Below are 8,840 nucleotides of genomic sequence, written 5' to 3'. Positions count from 1 at the left end.
ATTATAGGCAGCTGTTTAGTTATCCCTCTGTGAGCACTCAAGGATAGACTGTCATCTTTTTTGTTCTTTGGTGATTAGCACAGTGAAGATTCTCAACAAATGTTTATTGAATGGATGACTGAATAGGTAAATAACTCCTCGAGTATTAGTTTACCTGAAAACCCAATACTTTAGCTGTTGAAATGCTGCTTCTGAGACTTCCCTTGGACATCAAATCCCAATGGCAGTCAAATGAGCACACCCAAACAAGGATGTTCTGTCCCCTCCACCCAGACCCTCCCTAGGGACAGCAGCTCTTCCAACACTAACAAAAAGGTTACTCTGTAGCCTCAGCTGAGCACAAAGACTGGCCAGGATGACTCACTCCAGCAGGCTGTTGGCAGAGGGCACCTGCGGGATCACTCTCGTCAATTCCTGTTTATTAAGTGTGTGCCCCGAGGGATGCTGGGGATGGGTGGTGACATGTGGCTGGAATCTAAGGGCCTTGGCAGAGCCAACGCTGTACCCTGACTCCCACAGATTACTTGCCCTAAGCAGAGGGAACCTTTGTTCAAGCTCTCGCTGGAAGGAAAGAGCGTGTGGAATCTTACCTGTAGTCAGGGCTGGGTGAGGGGAACAGCCAGAGACCCACCTGCACATCCGTCAGGCAGTGAACCCTGGTTCACTAATTGAGGTGGTCAATTAGTCAGGGTTCTCCAGAGAAACAGAACCAATAGGACATGTATAGATATATAGAAAGAGGTTTATTGTAAGGAACTGGGTCACGTGATTATGGAAGCTGAGCAGTCCCATGTTCTGTTGTCTGCAAGCCCAGCCAGCAGTGTAATTGGGTACCAGTCTGAGGCCTGAAAACCAGAGGGGCCAAAAGCCTAAGTCCTGGTCTGAGTGCAAAGGCCCAAGAGTCAGAAGTGCTGATGTCCAAGGGCAGGACATGGATGTCTCAGCTCAAGCAGAGAGCAAATTTGCCCTTTCTCTGCCTTTTTGTTCCAGTCAGTCCCTCAGCAGGTAGGATGGTGTTCTTTGCTTGGTCTACCGGTTCAAATACTAATCTCTCCTGGAAACAGTCACAGATATGCCCAAAAATCATGTTTTGCGAGCTACCTGGGTGTCCCTTTGCCCAGTCAAGTTGACACATACACTTAAGCATCATGACCACAGTCCTTTATGAAGCCAGAAAAATGGAATGCTGACACAGGTCTGGGGCCACCCCAGGGGTGGCCCTGTCCAGCAGGAGCACAGGGTCTCAGGGAGTGAGTGCTGTGAGGGGCAAGTCCAGTCCACAGGGACCTTTATCTGCACCCAATGGGAGCCTCTGAGGATGAGACTGGGGTGAATGTGGGCTCGTCTGCGGTGCTCAGCGGTCCCCAGCATCTGCACGAGTCCGTGTGAGATGAAGAGTCTGACCGGAGAGGTGGGGGGTGGCTGTGAGGACTCATGGGGTGGAGTCGGCTGAACAAGAGAACCAGGGAAGAGCCACGTGTGGCTCTGTGGCTCTGGCGGGAGGGCAAGGAGGAAACACTGAGGAAGGAATCAAGGGAGCACGGTGTTGGTCTAGCCATGTTGAGGTTGAGCTGCTTGTGGGGTTCCAAATGGAATGCCCATCAGACAGTTGAGAAGATGCCCCTGTGCTTGGTGTCAATGCTGTGACAAGGTCGCTGTGAGAGGGATTCAGGAGACCCAGGATCACAAGCCATGAATGCCATGTACGGGGTGAGATGGTTAAGGGTGAGAGCGTGCAGTAAGAACTGAAGGGCTCAGGGCAGGAACCTGGGGGTCTGCAGTTCACAGTGGAGGGTGGAAAGAGACCCGACAAGCAGAGGAGAGAAGGAACCTTGAGAGGTTCAAGGTGATGCAGGGGTGGGAGGGACAGGAGAGGCAAGATAGGGCACTGCCTCAGGAAGGAGCTGGACACAGGGACAGGGGACCACAGGGAAGATCAGGGTGGAAACACACCCACCAGAGGGGAAAGTGAGACTTGCTAGGGGCAGGTAGGGAGTCTCCTCCAACATCACGTGGCATGTGAGCAGCGACCTGCCGGAGGGTCAGTTTGCCAGGTCTTGAACCATCTTGCTGTGGGTTGAACTATGCACATCGTACACAGCAAATGCTCACATCCTGGTGGTTGAAAATGAACCCAGCACTCTATAGGGCCAGCACGGGTCAGGCTGCTTGTAATCACTTCACACCTTTTAATTCCTTTAATCCTCACGACAACCTTACAATATAGGATATAGGTGTTATTGTTCTCTCTACTTGTCAGGTAGAGGACAGAGGCAGAGGGGGGCTGAGTAGCTTGCCTGAGGCTGTGTGGCCATCGGAGCTTAACGGGCAGTAGGCTCCAGAGGTTAACTCCTAAAACATGCAGTGCCGCCAGGCATGGGCGGAGCCGCTGGGGAAGAGATTCTACCACACAGGTTTCCTGATTCACTTGGAAAATCTTTGTAGTGGCTAGAACTGTGGCCCCCAAAAGACATGTCCACTGGCCTAACTCCTGGAATCTGTGAATGTGACCTAATTTGGGGAAAAAAGTCTTTGCAGATATAATTAAATTAAGGATTTGGAGGTGAAGAGATCCTTCTGGGTGGACCCTAAATTCAATGACAAGTACCCTTACAAAAGACAGAAGGGGAGAGAGACCCACAGGTAAGGAGGCCCTGTAAAGATGGAGGCAGAGATTGGAGAGATGTGGCCACAGGACAAACAGCCCTTGGAGCCTCCAGGAGCTGCTGGAAGGGACAAGGGAGGGTCCTTTTCTAGACCCTTCAGACACCTTGATTTTAGACTTATAGCTTCCAGAACTGTGAGAAAATACATTTCTGTTGTATTAAACCACCACATTTGTGGTAATTTGTTATGGAGGCAATAGGAAACAAACACACATCAAAATCATAGAGGACGGTCCAGAGTCTGTCCTGAGTTCGTTCCCTGCTGACCCTGAGACACAAACATCCCTGTTCCTGTTACCGCACCTGAGATTCTACAAAGTAAGGTCTCCAGAAAGTATTTTAAAATTCCGCAAGCCACAGGAATTTCACACTGAAACACTCAACTTGGAATGTCTCTCTACGACTTTGGGGCATCTAATGTGGCATCAACAACAATCAGATTTATGAACTCAGGCAAGGTGGGGTTTTGAACTGACTTACCCGTTCGCAAGAAGAGCAAGGCTGTGACCCAGTGCAGAATTTGCTTGGGTTCAAATGCTCACTACATTTTTTTTTGTATTATACAAATTTACTCCCATTACTTAAAACTCATTCTCATCACCTGAAATCATTCTTTGCCACACAGCAGGAGATGACTTGTCCAAGCTTCCCCCACCCATCGTTATCCTCCACTGCCTGCCTCCCATGACTGGGACTTGAAATGTGCCCAAGGTGCTAAGGCTGGGTCACCGCGTCCCCTCCTCACTTATGACATCACATCCCCTTAACGGCTTTTACATATGCGGTGGTAGTCACCCTAGTAGTTAAGAGTTGGGTGTTGGTCCATTTCAATACCATACTTTTTCCAAATCTTAGATTAGGGTCTAATGATTTGTTAGCCGTGTAAAATTGCTAAGAAACTATCAGACAAATAGTGTTATGGGTCTATTTGTGGTGTCTGCTATGCTGAATTATGTATATATAGCCATAGCCAGCACATCATCACCCCAAGAGCTATGTTTTCTTAGCCTTCACTCTTTCATGCTAATCTCCAGTCTGTTGATCTGAGTATATTATATTTCACAAGCATAATTACAGCAGAAATTATCCAGCTTTGGTTCTGATTAAAAGCATAAATAACTTTTGTGCATAATCATAGGAGTAAATTAAACTAAAAAAACACCCGGCCACTCAATTATCAAAGGACTTTTGTACTTAACACATAAACCACTATTCTAAGGTATATATTTTATCCCATGTATATCTTTTATCCTTCTATAATAATTTCTGGATTTTAAATTCCATATTTTCCAAATAGCATATGAATTCTCACTCCTTGAGTGGGTGAATTAACACTTCTGAGAGCTTCGTCCTATTTATAGATGTGAAATGGTGACAGGAATTTTTTTTATGCTAACAAGTATTAAGGAACCACTCCATGGCAGGCATTTTTACATATGTTACTGTAATTAATTTTAGAAATTCATTTTTTCTTTTATTAATTCTTGGTGCAGCTCCTTGGTCTCACTCTTATATTCTCTTTTCTCTGTAATGGGCTCTCTCTTTATGGGATCCCTCTGGGTAGAAACAGTGTCTTCTCCACAGATTTCCAGAACCTCTCTGGGAGTGCTGAGGTGGTAAGACTCACAGCTGATTAATTACTGCTGCAGGTGCCCCAGGGGACCCCCAGCCCCCGGTCAGCTTCCTCGGACATAAGTTAGACATTGCTCTGAAAAGTCCCCTCAGGTCATGTCCTGGGGGACCCGGGGATGCTCCAGCACGTGTGAGTGTGTGTGAGTGTGTGTGAGTGTGCCTGTAATGCGTGCAGCTGTGTATATTGATGGGCGTGTTCAGAGTAGGGTAAGCCATAAACTTCTGGTGAGAAATAACATTTCTTTAAAGTTTTTTCTTCACTCAACAGCAAGAGTGATGAATCAATTGATCGGCCCCTGGGACATCTGGAAATCAAAGCAGGGAATTAATGGTCTCTTGCAAAACTGAGGGCAGCCTGCAACCTTTCTGGGGAGGGAGGGAGGAAAAGCAGGGAATTTCCGGGGGCGGGGGAGTGTAGAGACAGCAAGGGCTTGGAATTCGGAACCCAGAACTCAGACCAGAACAGAATCTCCAGTACAGAGCAGGGGATTCCACATCTGCTCCCTACCCAGCCTGAGGCAACCTGGTGAAAGTCCCTTTGCGTTTTTTTAAGTTATTCTATAACTTGTCCAACTTCTATCCAGTAATATACCACATGAATAAAAAACTCAAAACGTACAGGAGGACTTACAGAGAGCAGCTGTCCCTGGCCCCTTGCTTCCCAAATCCCCTCCCCTCCCTGCTGTTTCCTCTTCCTGTGGCTACTGCCCTATCTCTACATAATGTGCTCATATTGGCATTACTCAATCTGTCAATTTATGAATTCTATATTGATTTCACGCTTTGACATATGAGGGCTTAGCTTTACCCCTGCTCCCAACAAGTACATCACTATTTTTACTTTTCCAGTTGGTTCCTAAGTAACTTTGAGCGGTGCCCTCTCATCTCTTAACTCCATCAGGTGTAAACCACACATCCCCACCCTCAAATGTATAAGCTACTAGCCCCCTACCCAACGAGTTCTTCTATGCATCACCTGTAGGGTTAGTTCTGAATATCACAAGGCAGCCAACAGTGGTATTTTCCTCAGACTATGAAAGTACGTTCATGCATGGCCAGAGAGCCTGCTTTGATTTCATTTCTTTTATTATACTATTTATTGTTGTTCCTGGAGTTTCTAATGTCTTTTAAGAATTTGCCTTCTTCTGGCTTCCCTGGTGGCGCAGTGGTTAGGAGTCCGCCTGCCGATGCAGGGGACGCGGGTTCGTGCCCTGGTCCGGGAGGATCCCACGTGCCATGGAGCGGCTGGGCCTGTGAGCCATGGCCGCTGAGCCTGCGCGTCCGGAGCCTGTGCTCCGCAAAAGGAGAGGCCACAACAGTGAGAAGCCCGCGTACCGCAAAAAAAAAAAAAAAAGAATTTGCCTTCTTCACATCCTTTCCCCCTGCAACCTCTCCACTACCTGCTCTATTCAGTCAAGTCCTCCTTCCCCTGGAAATGACCTCTAGGAGCTTCCCACCCTCACCCTCCTAGGCTGGATCCACTTTCCAGGCCACAGCACTGTCGTCTGAGAACTTCTCTCCTATTGCGTGGGACTCACTATCTCCTGGACCCCCATCGTCCTCTTTTCTGCCTTGCTCAAGTACAAACTTCAGTAACTTTTTTTTGTGTTGTTTTTTGTTGTTGTTTTTGGCTGCATTGGGTCTTCTTTGCTGCATGCAGGCTTTCTCTAGTTTCAGCGAGTGGGGGCTACTCTTCGTTGCGGTGCGTGGGCTTCTCATTGCGGTGGCTTCTCTTGTTGTGGAGCACGGGCTCTAGGGCGCGCGGGCTTCAGTAGTCGTGGCACGCGGACTCAGTAGCTGTAACTCGCAGGCTCTAGAGTGCAGGCTTAGTAGGTGTGGCACACAGGCTTAGTTGCTCCGTGGCATGTGGGATCTTCCCGGACCAGGCCTCGAACCCGTGTCCCCTGCATTGGCAGGTGGACTCCCAACCACTGCACCACCAGGGAAGCCCCAAATACAAACTTCAGTAACTTTTGATGAGAGAACGCTGGTAGATACAATTTCCGAATCTTCACACATCTGAAATGTTTTCATCCTGCTTTCATACTTTATATTTTGATAGATTGGCGGGGTAGAGAAATCTTGGTTCAAAGTCACTTTTCTTTAGAACTTGAAAAACCACTCCATCCTCTTGTAGCATCCACTATAGATAACAAGAGATCTTATTTCATTAGATCTTATTTCGGACCGATTCTTATTTCCAGGAAGAGACTTTCTGCATCCTTGGTTTTCCGAAATCCTCCCAGGAATGGGTCTGGACCTGGGTCTCATTCACGGCACTGAGAACTCAGTGGACTGTTTCAATCTGAACACTTTTGTCTTTTAATTCTGGAAAGTCCTCAATCTCTGTTTTATATAATTCTTTCCACTCTGTTTTCTTTAATTGACTCCTATTAATCAGGTATTGGACCTCATACATTTTTTTCTCCAGGTCTTTTGTTTTTTCTCCTATACATCTTTTGCCATTATTCTCTTGTCTGGAAGATTTTCTCTATTTCATCTTCTAACCTTTCACTGATTTTTTTTTTTAATTTCAGCAATTAGCGTTTATTTCAACAGTTTTCTCTTATTCTCTGATGGCTCCCTTTCTGTTTAGCATAAGCAGTACATGTTGAATTTCTGAGAATACAAAATAGTGTGCGTGGGGTGTCTTTTCACACACAAAAACGTGTTCTCTTGTTCCCTGTATTAGCTCCATTTGCTTCGGTCTATTTCTTGTCCTTTTTCTTTCTTTTCCTGTTTGTACAGCTTGTAACACTGGCAGGGCTTTGTAGTCACTGAGAGCACTTTTCTCCTTTGTTGGTCCCTGCTTACCTGTTCCTAATGAAGTGCAGAGCAAAAGCTCAGCTGCCTGTGGGCTCTATATGTGTAGGTGGAGCTCTTTCACTTGGCTTGTCTGGGGATGGCGGGGAGTAACTGTTTGTTTTAGGGCCCTAAATGCAAGAAAGGAAGGACGTTGCTTGAGAAACCAGGTCCCGCAGCTAGCTGTCTGAGTTCTCCCCAGACATTCCACTGAATGTCTTCAGACGATAATTCTACTTTGGGGAAGGGAGGTGGATGAGGTTATGAGGATTATTTGTGTTTGCTGTTGTTATTGAAGTTTTTGCTAGGAAATAAATTCCTGGGGATGGGATGGTCTGCCTGAGAGTTGGAGGAGTGTTTGATCCTTAGAAAAAAATACAGCATATCCTGCAACCATGTCAAAATCCCTTAAGCTTGAGGAACTAGGGAATCCAATGAGATATTTCTGTGGAAGCCAACAAAACCAGTGGAATGAAAATTGGACTGAAAATTGGCCTGGACTTCTTAGGTCATGATGAAGCTGAAATTTCTCAGACATCCCTAATGAGGACACAAAGCAAAGTGTGACAATTTGAACCCAAGTGAAACAGAACTCTTCCATCATGTCAAAATGGGGGTGTGGTCTGTTCTCAGATGTATGTTTCTGCTACCCACGGATCTCCCTTGCTTCTTTATAGCCACACTCCTCAAATGATATATGAAACCAGTAGCCTTACTTGCTAGCATGGATCTTAAAGCTGGAATGCCTTAGTAGTCACCTAGTTTAAGTTCTAATTTTAGAGATGAAGAAACTAAAACCCAAGGGACTTTTTAAAGCTCATACCACCAGCTGGTGAGAGGCAACAGAAGAAGGGACGTGGGGTTTGGAGTGAGAAGATCTGGGTTTGGATCCAGGTTTGCTAGTTTGGATTGGCCAACACATTGCCTAGGATGTGTTTCTGGTGTGTTAATAGGTGAACGTGAGTCCCGGGAGCAGAAATTTTGGGTGTTCTAGATCCCAACAGACTCTGAAAAAATCAAAATTATCTGAGAAGTGTAAGATGAGTATTCCAGATGGCCCTTTAAAGGACAGGGAAGACCCTAGTCACGTTTGCTTGAATCCATTCTAACCATCACTGTCTGAATATGTAGGTGAATTTTTGGAAACCAAATTGTTCTCCAACATTCTCTGTGGAGCTCTCAGAAGCAATCCAGAAGGATCCAAAGAGAGGTCAGGGATTTGAAGAATCATTATGTTTTAAGATTTCTAAGAGGACTAAGAGACGATCCATCCTGATGCCTTCATTGTACAGCTGAAGAACAGAACATATAAGTTAACTTGACCAAATTCACACTGCAAGTTAACAGCAGAGGCCAGAAGTGCTGTGGACTGGGGCTTCCATGGGTTTCAAGACATGAGAATACAGATGTGTGGATAAACACTCGCTGACACATTCCCCAAGACCATTCCTTCCAGAGACACACGGACCATTTAAAAAAGGTGGAGAACCGTGAGTGGTCAGGATAATCTCTGGGTGATTGATATTATATAGGAGTCATGTGCCTAGATCCTAATTAATGATTCTTAGTATTATTTAACATTTATTTAGTATGTAATAGTAGTTAGTACTATATAATATATTTACATGGGTATTTGTTCCATTAATAACTTTAAACTCTTGTTAATTTCTAAATACATGTGCATTAGGATTCAGAATCTCAGTGGTGAATATATGTTTACCAGACCAATTGGCACATACA

This window comes from Orcinus orca, chromosome 3, assembly GCF_937001465.1.
Source record: "Orcinus orca chromosome 3, mOrcOrc1.1, whole genome shotgun sequence".
NCBI classification, from domain to species: domain Eukaryota; kingdom Metazoa; phylum Chordata; class Mammalia; order Artiodactyla; family Delphinidae; genus Orcinus; species Orcinus orca.
Note: the sequence above shows the minus strand (reverse complement) of the source record.